This window comes from Hibiscus syriacus, unplaced genomic scaffold (assembly GCF_006381635.1).
Source record: "Hibiscus syriacus cultivar Baekdansim isolate YM2019G1 unplaced genomic scaffold, ASM638163v2 tig00110377_pilon, whole genome shotgun sequence".
Taxonomy (NCBI): Eukaryota; Viridiplantae; Streptophyta; class Magnoliopsida; order Malvales; family Malvaceae; genus Hibiscus; species Hibiscus syriacus.
In genome coordinates this window covers 973,446-986,817 of record NW_024062711.1, presented here as the reverse complement: position 1 = coordinate 986,817, position 13,372 = coordinate 973,446, and positions in this window count along the sequence as shown.

Below are 13,372 nucleotides of genomic sequence, written 5' to 3'. Positions count from 1 at the left end.
TTGGTTTAGATAACATTGGTTTAGATAACGAGAGAGAAATTGTGGCTACTCCTTATAGAGCCAAAGCTAGTGCAAGTACTTTGATAGATCACCACGATCGTTTTCTTCATTTGATCATCTCTTGGTGGTTTAGACCATCTGGAGGTAGATATTCTACTCTAAGAGTACTTGACCTTTGGTGGATACATTGTATCTAAAATAAAATGAAAATAAATCTGCCACAAATCGTTTATGCTGAACTAGTGGAACCGTAAACAACGTTCCCTCCAAATATGTAGAAACCCTAGTTTACGGTTGTCTTCTTAGTAATTTCTTTATCAAATCCAATCTTAGGGTCCAGCTTGATGTAGCTATCCCTTTTAAGAATCCTATAAATCTCACAACCTTGAAAAAGTTGGGATGGTATGGGTAAAAGATCAATGGGTTTGATCAACCCAGAAAACACCGGGTGCTAGTTTTTCACGAGCAGCACTAGCACCGGCAGCTGATGATGATCCAGAGCTTGAAGAACTTATGTGAGATTGTGATCTTAGCAGCTTAAGTTATATCTAAATAAATAAATTGGCTATTTTCTTAAAAAAAAACCTGTTTAAACGTTTTATAGAGTCTTTTTTATTTAACTAAAAAAGGAGAATAAAGTAAGGGGAGTAATTTTCAAAATTGATTTCAAAAATGATTTTCAAAGAAAATCTTAAAATTACTAAAATATTTTGTTATATCAAAAAATGGGAGATTGTTGAAAACATTTTGATGTTTTGATATAACAAATAATGTACTATTGAATTTTAAGATTTTATATTCGATTTAATATTATATATTCGATTAAATTATTCGAATATCAAAAATATTACTCCAAGTTTTCAAATGTCAATTTTAATCCTTACTTAAGTGTAAAATTGTGTTTTAGTCTTAAAATATTTTTGAAACAATTTTTACAAAGTATTTCAAACCATAATCGAGCCAAAAATAATTTTTACAAATGGATGTACCGATACACTCCTGTATGTACCGATACACCCCATATTTTGAATGTAATTAGTGTACAGATACACAACCAATGAATCGATACACTCCTGAGATGTACCGATACACTATGTCAACCAACCCCTCTTAGCTATTTCGTCTATCAATTAACTCAACAACCTTAAACATAGAAAACATACAATCGTGTTTAAAGAGTCACAAAGAATCAAGTCCTAAGATTGGTTCTAGCCTTCAACAATCATGTAAAATAATTCTGGCATAGGCAATAAAAATTGCTTTCATCATCGGTTATCATCAATTTTTTCAACCCTATCCTAATAAAACCCATACCATGACAACAAATATTTCAACTAATTATTACCCTAAATGTAAAAACTAAGTATGGAGTACAACACCTCCCACAAACTTGATGAATGCATTGTCCTCAATGCATGAATATGAATGCAAATGTAAATGAAAATTATTCTAAAATGTTAATACAAATGCAAATGAAAGAAAGATTACCTCATTGTGGTAGAGTGGCTTGACTGAATACGCGGGTTCTGTGTCGTTTGAGAGGAGGGGGCTTTCGGATCCAGTATCTCCTAAAGGAAGCAAAGAGGGAGATGGCCTAGCAAGATGACCAACTGTTCGCTTGATGCGACGCTGTATATTCGGGGGGACTAGTCGGTGATGACATCTCTTCGATGTGGGTGGGCTCAGTAGGGTGTCTTGAGACTGGCTTACTTCACGATCACGAGCTGGTTTAGTATTGAGATCCGAGGGTTGTTCAGATACTTGTTCGGGAGTAAGCTGGTAAAAGACTGGGATAAAATCATCACCATCAAAGAATTCTGGCAAGATTTCTTAAGTGTTCTCGGAAGAATAGGAGGAGGAGCTGAGATATTCATCTGTCTAACCATGGTGTTCTTCGTGTATAGGGGAGACATGTGTGGCAAGAGGAGTGACATCCATAGGCAACTCAGGTGGAACATTTTGTGTAGAGGCATGAAAAGTGCTGCCACTTGAAGGGGCCATGTGTCGCAGGATTTCATTCGGAAAATGTGGTAAGTCCTCATTGATAATCGAGAACAACTACTTAAAGAAAGCATTCATTTGTGCATCTCGTGCCTTGACACAGTTAAAGAATGTATACATGTAACCTTTCAGATGCTCCAACCGCTCTTGCACCTCTCTAGTAAATGTGACCACAACTGTCATTCTTGCCTCGATAACTGATTTTGCTCCTCGCTCCAAGCCCTCATGTGGAGCATTGTCATCAAAACTCATAAGTTCATGCACCTTCTTTTTAGTGATGCCTTTTTTCGACTTGATAAAGTCCTTGAAAGGCTCCTTAGGGACTTTTTTCTTCCTACACAAAGTAATTATCAAATTGGGAAAAAGAAGGTTACCTCGGGTCCTCTTCGTACACTCGTGAATCTGCTTAAAAATTATCTCACTGACATCAATCGCGTGCCCGAAAATGATAGAGTACAACAACATCAATTGCCTCATCAACACTGTCGTGTTTTTTGAAGTAGGTATCAGCTTGCCTTCAAAAAATAATTCCACAGCTTGGTAATTGGCTTAAGGGCTCGGCGGTCTACACATTTACGGTTGGGCGTATTCCCTTCAAACTTCACCTAGCCCAAACATAAATCTTCCATCACACTATCATATGTTTCTTGATCTGCCTCGGCAGAGAATTTTTTATGTTGATCCTCCACCATGCCGAGCATGAAGTAGCGGTTTAGGGCTGAGGGAGTGAACCGGATGGATTTCCTTCTAACATACACAATGTGTTGGGATGGGTCGCCTAAGTGGGTGTAAAACTCTCGGACCATTTCCGTCGCCACTACCTTTGGATGCCAGGAAAATTTCTCCCATTTATGCTTCCGTACTATGTCCATTACCTTCAATCTAAAGGGTTCTTTGCAAGCCTCTGGGAAGACAAAGTTGTCCTCTAAATAAACTTGTTATTTTTTTAGGGTTTTGTACTTTTCCTCAGCCTCGACGGTTTGGAAATGCTCAAATCTTGAAGCTACGGTAGAGGATGTAGAAGCGCCTAGATTCATCTTGAATTTGGCCATGGTGATTGGTGCGACAGATTGTAGGGAAAGAGCAGAAGATTCTAACGGCGGTAATGGAGGGTTATGGGTGAAAGGTGTAAAAGAAAAGGAAAAAAAAGGTTGAAGAAGAAATTAAAAAAATAAATAATGAGGTGAAAGAGGAAATAGACAGTTTTGGAGAACAATAATGGGTAATGGGTGGTTTCTTGGGGGTAAAATGGTAAAAATGAAAAGAGAAAAGAGATATGATATTAATTGTGAGATATGTGGTTTGAATAAAAGAATTAATAAAATAAAGGGAATATATCTTTCCCTCTTAAAAGTGTCGCTAAAATTAATTTGTTTAGGGTTTTTCTCCTTCCCATACATAAGCTTCATACTAAGCTGCCACGTACACCCTAACTACAAAAAGAAACAAAAATAAATAATAAAATAAAAATAAATAACTCGTGCATAATAAAATAACATAGATTATTTATATATAGAGTGCATTTATTGCCTAGGCAACCAAATTTGTTCAGGAAAGAAGGGAAAACTCTTAGCTATCATGAAGTATCGATGTCAGTTTATCACACAAGATGGGTGCTCCATTGTACGCCTTCATTCGTTGACCATTCACCTTACAGGTTGACCCATTGTCCAGGTTCTTAATTTCTATTGTGCCATGGCTGTGGACTTGATGTACGATGAATTATCCTGACCATCTAGATTTTAGCTTGCCTGGGAATAGCTTGAGTCGTGAATTGTAGAGCAATACTTGCTGTCAAGGAAAAAATTGCCTAGGAAAATTTTTTCTGTCATGCCATAGTTTCATCTTTTCTTTGTAGAGAATGGCATTTTCATACGCATGAGCTCTAAATTCATCCATTTCATTCAGCTCCAATAATTTTCTTTGTTCAGCAAGTTGCATATCTATTTTGAGTTCCTTGATGGCCCAAAATGCTTTGTGTTCTAATTCCACGGGCAAATGGCACGCCTTGCCATATACTAGCTTGAATGGTGACATTCCGAGTGGCATTTTGAATGCTGTTCGATAGGCCCACATTGTCTCACCAAGCTTTGGTGACCAATTTTTGCATTTAGGGTTGACCATTTTCACAAGAATCTGTTTGATCTCACGATTAGAAACCTTAGCCTACCCGTTAGCCTACCCCGTATCTTTTTAGCGCATTGGCAATTAATTTGTTGTTGAATTGAGTACCTTCATCGTTGATAATTGCTCATGGTGCTCCAAAAATGTGAATATATTTTTGTGCAAGAATTTCAACACAGTCTTGGAGTCATTACAAGGCGTGGCCACGGCTTCAACCCATTGAAAACATAGTCTACCGCCAAGAGTATGTACAGATCACGAAAAGACGAGGGGAAATGTCCTATAAAATCGATCCCCTATACATCGAAGAGCTCAACTTCCAAAATGTTTTGCCATGGCATCTCATTTCTCTTCGATATTCTCCTAGTGCGTTGACAATAATCACATGACTTATAGAAGTCATACGCATCCTTGAACAAGGTGGGCCAGTAGAAGTCAGATTGAATGACCTTTGAAGCAGTCCTTCTCCCACCAAAGTGCCCTCCACATGGGAATAAATGGAAATGAAATAAAATCTCCTTATGTTCTTTTTTAGGGACGCAACTGCAGATTATTTGGTCGCTACATTGCTTGAATTGGAATGGTTCATCCCAGTAATAGTGGCATACATCATGTCTGAATTTTTTTTCTCGCTCTGGATAAATAGATCTAGAGGAATAACACCACTAACAAGAAAGTTAATTATGTTAGCGTACCACGGCACAATCATGGCAAATAAAATTTGCTCGTCAGGGAAATCCTCCTGAATATTCTTCATGTCATGGAAAATGTTTTTGTTCTCTAGCCTAGACAAGTGAACTGCTACTTGGTTTTTAGTACTCTTCCTATCCTTTACCTCTAAATCGAATTATTACAATAAAAATATACATCCAATAAGCCTAGGATTTGTATCTTTTTTATTAACTAAGTACTTAATGGCAGAGTGATCAGTACGTACGATAACCTTAGTTCCAATAAGATATGACCTAAACTTATCAAAAGTAAATACCACTGCAAGCAATTCTTTTTAGTGGTGGTATAATTAAGTTATACATCATTAAGGGTATGACTAGAATAATAGATGACATGGAAGATTTTACCTTTTCTTTAACCTAACACTACCCCTACCGCATAGTCACTTGTATCGCACGTCAGCTCAAAAGGGGCATCTCAGTCAGGTGGAACAACAATTGGTACCAAGGTAAGTTTTTTCTTCATATCAGTGAATATGTTGAGGCATTCATTTTTGAACATGAACGATTGATTTTGTTGAATCGCTGCTAGAATCATGTATGCCCTAAGAAACTTCGTATGCCCTTTACAGTGGTGGGTGGAGGTAAATTCTTAATTACTTCCACTTTGGCTTTATCAACTTTGATGCCTTGGTGAGAAATTTTATGTCCCAACACAATTCCTTCGGTCACTATAAAATGAAATTTATCCCAGTTTAGCACAAGGCTAGACTCCTCGCATCGCTTTAGCACTTTAGATAAATTACAGAGGCATCGGTCAAAGTCATCGCCCAAGATTGAGAAGTCATCCATAAATATTTCCATGAAGTCTTCCACCATATCTAAGAAAATGGCTATCATACACCTCTGAAAAGTTACCAGAGCATTACATAGTCCGAACAACATTCTTCTAAATGAATAGGTACCATACGGGTAGGTGAAGGTGGTCCTGATCTTAAGGTGCTATGCTAATCTGATTGTATCCAAAATATCCATCAAGGAAATAGTAAAATGCCTTGCCTGCTAACCGATCAAGCATTTGATCGATGAAAGGGAGGGGGAGTGTTCTTTCTTCGTTACCTTGTTGAGCTTCCTGTAATCCATGCATATCCGCCAGCCCGTGACATTCTTGTAGTCAAAAGCTCATCATTCCTATTCTTAATCACTATCACACCACTCTTCTTTGGCATGCATTGAACCAGATTTACCCATGAACTATCGGATATGGGATAGATCACTCCAGCATCATGCCATTTTATGATTTCCTTCATCACCACTCTTTTCATTATCAGGTTAAGTCTCCTTTGTGGTTCCATAGAATTACTATGGCTATCTTCCAACTGGATCTTATGCATGCATATTGTAGGGTTGGTTCCCTTTAAATCTTCCATGGTCCACCTGAGAGCTTTTCTATGTTGTGACAAAATATTCAACAAACTTCCCTCTTGCTCGGGAGTTAGATTAGAAGAAATTATAATCGGTAAAGTTTCATCAATACCTAAATAAGTGTATTTCAAATGTGATGGCAACAGTTTAAGTTCTAAGGTAGGTGCATGTTGTAGTGAAGGTTTTGGAGGAATAAATTCATTGAAATCAAGGTGTTTGAATCTCATACTTAGTCTAGCTTGAAGTAAACTAGAATGTTCTTCCTCCAATGAATTTTCCTCAGACTTTGTACTTGCTCTACTTTCAATATGTCTTTCATCTACTTCAATCAAGAAACTTTTGCCCAACCAAAATTTTTTGTATGCTACATTCAAAAAAAATTATCCTTTGCAACAAGTATTGTGTTCCTTAGATTGTAAAACATCATATTGGCAAAAAAATAAATTTTTCCTTCCACAGAATTTTGTCTTGGCAAAATTTATCATACTCGTCAAGATGTAAAAATTTTCTTTAACCAGAATTTTCTGTTCCAGCTTCCTCCAATGAGTCAACGTATTCAATATAATGGCATTCTTCAAAATCATCAACACATTTAAGAGTGCTTAAGACATTGATCGTGACACTTTGATAAGCCAGTCTCATCATGAACTCTCCCTTCTCACAATCTATTAGAATATGCCCTGTAGATAAGAATGGATGTCGCATTTTAATCAGCTTCACAATCTAGAATGAGAAAATCAATTGGAAAGACAAACTTGTCCACTTTAACAATTACATCTTCAATTATGTCCTCAGGAAGAATTAGCTAGTTGTAAAATCACAGTGGTTGGTCGAGCATTACCCATTCCAAGCTTCAAAAATATGTACTTTGGCATTAGATTTACGCTTGACCCCAAGTTACAAAGAGCTCTTCCAACATATCTATCAACGATGGAACATGGTATAACAAAGTTACCAGGAACTTTTTGCTTCGGTGAAAGTTTACTCATTGCAAAACATTATTTTGTTGTCATGGAAATAATTTCTATTCTTTCAACCTTTCTCTTTTTTTGTGACAATGTCCTTCCAAATTTTGGCATAGGAAGTCATCTACTCAATGGCTTCAAGTAATGGAACATTGATATGCAGCTGATCAAGGAAATCAACAAACTTTCTGAATTGTATCTCGTCATTATGCTTCTTCAATTGCTGAGGGAAAGATGATGGAAGTCTAACTTCATCCGCTACAGGTGGTGAAGCAACTTTTGCCTTGGCAAATAATTTTTCACCATTAATTTGCTGACTTGTCGAATTCTTTCCTTATCCTTAGCTAGTTCTTCTTGTTCAGCAATCTCAATTTGATCTTTAGGTTTAATGGCTCCATTATTGTTGCAATAAAGTTCTACAACATCTGATATGTTGAGAACAACCCTTAGTTAAGATATGAACTTTTTGATCCAAACAACCTTTTTTGTTGCTTCACTAGCTGCAATGTGTTTAGCCTCTATTGTAGAATTAGCTATTGTGTCTTGCATTGAACTCTTTCAGCTCACATCACCTCTATTAAGACAAAACACAACACCCGATTACGATCGTAAGTCATCGTTATCAGTTTGGAAGTTAACATATGTGTAACCTTTTACACAGAGCTTTTCTTCACCTCCACATACAAGAAAAGTATTTTTAATTTTTTTAAGTACTTAAGAATATTTTTAACTACAACCTATTGACATTCACTAGGATTTACTTGATACCAACTCATCATACTTAAAGCATATGATACGTCTGGACGAGTACAAATCATGGCATACATGATAGAACCAATAGTCGAAGTATATGGAATCTTATTCATTCACTCTCTCTCTTGTGGAGTTGAATGACACATTTCTTTCGAGAGTGATATGGCATGTCTCATTTTCTTTGATTCTTTTGTACTATACATTTTCAATAATTTACCTATGTATGTACTTTGAATCGGACCTAGGAGTCATCTTGGTCTATCTCTATAGATCTTAACTCCTAAGATATATATTGCCTCACCTAAATCTACCAGATTTCCCATTAAGGAAAGCGGTCTTGACGTTCATCTACCAGATTTTATAATCATGGAATGCAACTATTGCAAGCAAGATCTGTATAGATTTAAACATATCAACAATGGAGAAAGTTTTTTCATAGTCTATACCATGAACTTGTCGAAAACCTTTAGTGATCAATCGCCCCTTGTATGTTTGTACATTACCATTCATTTAGGCTTTCTTCTGAAAAGTCAATTACACCTTATAGGTTTGACCCTTTAGGTGGTTCATCCAAAGTTCATACTTGGTTTACTAACATGAAATCCATCTTATGCCTCATGGATTTAAGTCATTTCTTAGAGTCTGGGCTCGACACTGCTTCTTGATAAGTTCTAGGCTCATCTTGGTCCATAAGAAGAATATCTCTACGACTGGTAACGAGAAATCTATATCTCTCAGGTACATGGTGTTTTCTTATGGACCTTTGCAGTGGTTGTGTTTCTAAATCTGTTAATTGTTCCTCAACAACTTGTGGAACCTATTCAACCTCTGGTTCATTAATCTGTTGTTCTTAAACCTTTTCAAGTTCAATATTTCTGCCATTCCATTTCTTTGAGAGAAATTCTCTTTCGAGAAAGACTTTCGTTCGAGCAATAAACATTTTGTTCTTGTTAGGGTTGAAAAATAATACACTTTATATTTTAAGATATCCAACAAATATACACTTTTGTGATTTAGGTTCAAGCGTTATAGACATCTGATGTTTGACATAAGCTTCGTAACCCCAAATCTTCATAAAGACATACTAGGACCACTTCCCAGTGCATATCTCATATGGTGTCTTTTGAACCAATTTAGATGGAACACGATTTAGTGTGAAAGTAGTTCTTTCAAGTTCATATCCCAAAAAGAAGTTAGAAGATCACTATGAATCATCATCGATCAAACCATGTCTAACAATGTTTGATTTTTCCTTTCAGAAACTCCATTCCATTGTGGTGTACCAGGTGGTGTAAGCTGTGAGATAATCCCACACTCTTTTTGGAGTTCATCAAACTCTATACTCAATTATTCTGCACCTCGATTCGATCAAAGTGCGTTAATACTATTGCCTAATTAGTTTTGTACTTCATTTTTGAACTTCTTGAACTTTTCAAGTACTTCACATTTATGGTGCATAAGGTAAATGTAACCATACCGGCTGAAGTCATCGGTAAATGTAATGAAGTATTAGAAACCACCTCTAGCTGGTGTGTTCATTGGCCCATATACATCTCTATGTATTAATTCCAATACATCACTTGCTCGCTCACCTTTACTATTAAAATGAGCCTTAGTTATCATTTCCAATAAACAAGATTCACACACATCAAATTGTTCGAAGGCAAAAAAATCTAAGAATCCATCTTTATGGAGCTTTGATATACGTTTCTCACTTATATGGCCTAAACGACAATGTCAAAGATAAGTCTAATTTGAATCATTTGTCTGTGATATTTTTGTATTTATGTTACAAATGACATTTTCTTTATCCAAAATATAAAGACCATTAACTAATTTTGTCGATCCATAAAAAACACTGTTGAGATAAAACGAACAACAATTATTCTTGATAATTATCTGAAAACCAATCTTATCCAAACAAGAAATAAAAATAATATTTTTATTCAAACTTAGCACAAAATAGCAATTCTCTAAATTATAATCAAGCCCACTAGGAAAAGATAAAAATGTCCCTATAACTAATGCAACAACTCTTGCTCCATTTCCCACTCGTAAGTCCATGACTCCCTTAGCCAGATTCCTTCTTTTTTGTAGTGTCCGCACATAAGTACAAATATGTGAACCATAATTGGTATCTAATACCCAATAAGTATATGCTAACAAATTAATATCAATAACATAAATACCTGGAATGAACGTCTCGTTTGCTTTTGCCTTTCTGACCTCTTCAAGGAAAATAGGGTAGTTTCTTTTCTAGTGTTATAGTTTGACCACAAAAGAGAAAATATTTAAAAATTTATTTGTCATAGTTTACAATGCATAATCATCTTGGATTTGAGTCAATAAAAACATATAAAGGGGGAAATTACCAAAAATAATACCACTTACAAAATGTAATTTATTAACTACACCAGGTGAAATTATCTGGCCTCACCAACCCTCATTATTGAGAAAACTTGGCTAGCAGTTATATTTGAACCATCGTCAAATCTTACAGCTGTATCTTCTTCGTCATTGGAAGGTAATTAACGAAGAACTGATATCGTGAATTCTAATGAAGCATTAGTGGTACTATCTTCATACGGTCTATTCATCGGAGTTAACTGAAGCTGTAATACATACTCTAAATCGTATAACATATCTTGCATAATCGACCATTCTCTATCGGATGGCCTTAAACATTTTTCGACTGTCTCAGCAAACTTCCTTAATGAACTGGGGTTAATTATATCCACTAGCATTGGATCAATAATATTCTCAAGTTGTCAATTCCTCAACCAAAGCATTCCCCATTTAGCTAAGTTCAATTTTTCCCTCCTAATCGAGGTGATAAATGTCGGCTTGGCACACCGTACTTCGAAAAGCACGACTCCAAAAGAGTAGACATCATATTTATTCGTCAATTGTGGTGATAGGAAGTATTCGGGTTGAGATACTCGAATGTACCTTTCACGTTAACACTGTGTTTAACATTAGGAATGCCTAATTTCGAGAGATCGAAATCAGCAACTTTGGCTACTAATTGTTCGTCAAGTAGGATGTTTGTGGACGTTACATCACGGTGAATGATTCCTCCAGCTGATCTAGTGTGTAGATAATTAAGACATTTGGTTGCATCAATGCAAATTTCAAGCCTCTGCTTCTAGGATAATTCGGATCGAGCACTGTATGATTTGTCGAGAGAGGGAGTGGAGTAATAAAGATTATCTCTAAGGGTAGTTTCTTTTCTAGTGTCTCATCTTGTTGTTGTGGAAACATTGTCCTTCCTTCCTTAGTCTCCATTTAGTTTCAATGCATCATTTACTTTAGGCAGACCATCAGAATGAGCTTAGGTCCAATCATGTTACTTTCAGAAGTTCGTAACATGCTCAGTAACTATAAAAAAATATTGTTAATTTTATTTATTTTGAAATTAATGCCTTAAATAAAATAAAATGTTGGTGAAATGATAATTACCTTATTTTATGATAATCGTGCATTTGTTCATTTTTATATGTTGCTTCATTTTTATTTTATACATGATTAATATGAGATCCTAAATAAGTAAAGAATGAATATTCTCATATAGGGAAGAGATAGATAGGGTAACCTTCCCATTGAAGGATGTGCAAATCTCGTGATCTCTTCTTAAAAATAGAGAATATTCTTTTAGTTCGTAATGGATTAATTAAGCGATAAAATAATCATTAGATAACCCTTGATTTATAGCATTTTTTAATATCACCACCACAATGGTATACAAGCTATTATGTACCAATTTTGGATGTTGTGGGGGTGTTTACACTTCCACACACATAATCGACTTTTGATCCCTTAAAAATGAATTTCTTGTAAACGCTAATCAATTTTGTTTTAAAAATGATTTTTATTTATTTAAATTATTTTTAAAATGTTTTAGGTACTCGAACTACCTAACCCAAAGGTCGATGGTGACTCTAATTTAAGATTTATTCATTTTCTAAATAGAAGAATTTATTATATCTTAAAAATAAAAATCATTTTCGTTTTGGAAAAAAAGTTACGACAAGATGGTTGTTATTCCTAAAAGTTTTAGATTTGAGTACTAGTGATTGTAGTGTATTTGAGCATTCATTATTAAATGATAAAGGAGAATGAATTTGAGTTTTAGATTTGTTTATACTTTTTGTTCAATTAATTTTCATTGAAAGAGAAATCTATGGAGCTAACAACCATTTCTTCAAAATAGGTACCCACATGATATCAACACCTGTAAAAACTTCTCTCGAAAAAGTTGATTTCATTAAATCCTTTGTTCTTCTGTAGAATATATAGAATAAAAGAAACAAGTTGGCCCATGACAATGTATTACATAATGATCAAGAAGTGATTCATGTTGCATAGAATTTGGTTTATGACTTCACAAAGGCTAAGGATGATTTCCATCACAGACCTTCCCTTGATATCTGTATCACCCTAATCCAGTCCGACCCGAAGATCGGTGGACTATGATGTCACATGGGACCATCGAAGTGGCTAACCCAATTTTTTTCTTTTAAAACAACTGTAAAACATTATAAAATAACCATTCAAGTGATATAAAATAAAAGCATAATAAATATGAGTTTTACAACGTTGGAGAGCTCCTAATCATCCAAAATAATACAATGAGTTTAAAACAAAATAAAGTTACGACTAAATAATAATTGGGTTTACAATAATGCATGTCCTCTAATACAATCAAGACGTACTATGAAGTCTCTATTGAGCTGAAATACCTGGTGACGATAACACTCCACGGACGACCTCTTAAGAACTTTCACAGGGAAACACATTCTGAATGTTGAGCTTACAAGTTCAGTGCCTCAAAAATAAATATACTATACTACTTGAATTCACTAAATGTGCATGCTAGAGGCATATATATGAAGACTTAAGGAAATGGTGATATGACATATTGAGGTAGGCATCATGGTGTGACTGAGGGTTCTGTATCTCGGAGGAAACACACCCTTCTAGCCTTTTTATATACCCTTAGGTATTTAGGGTGAAATATGAAATTGTATCATAAATGTACACCCAACCAACTTACTCCATTGAGTCTTGGGACAATTGCACCCAACTTGTAACTGAAGTGTATTGGCACTTACTAGGATATCCAACTGTACGATCGTATCTGCTAAAGTAACTCAAGTGTCCTGATTGTGCCCCGAGCTTCAAACAAGGCTGGTTTTATGTCAACCTAGTTGTTATTGTTTCTAACTATTCTGAGTTCATTTTTATTCTCAATTGAAGTTTTATTTCATTTCAACTGGTAATAACCTGACCTCAAGTTGATTTTGAAGAAAACGTACACTTCCCTCAACTAGTTGAAGGGATCGTGTATCCTAGGAAGTAGGTAACGGTTCTTGATGGTTAACTTGTTCAACTGCCTATAATTGATGTATAGCCTCATCGACCCATCCTTCTTCT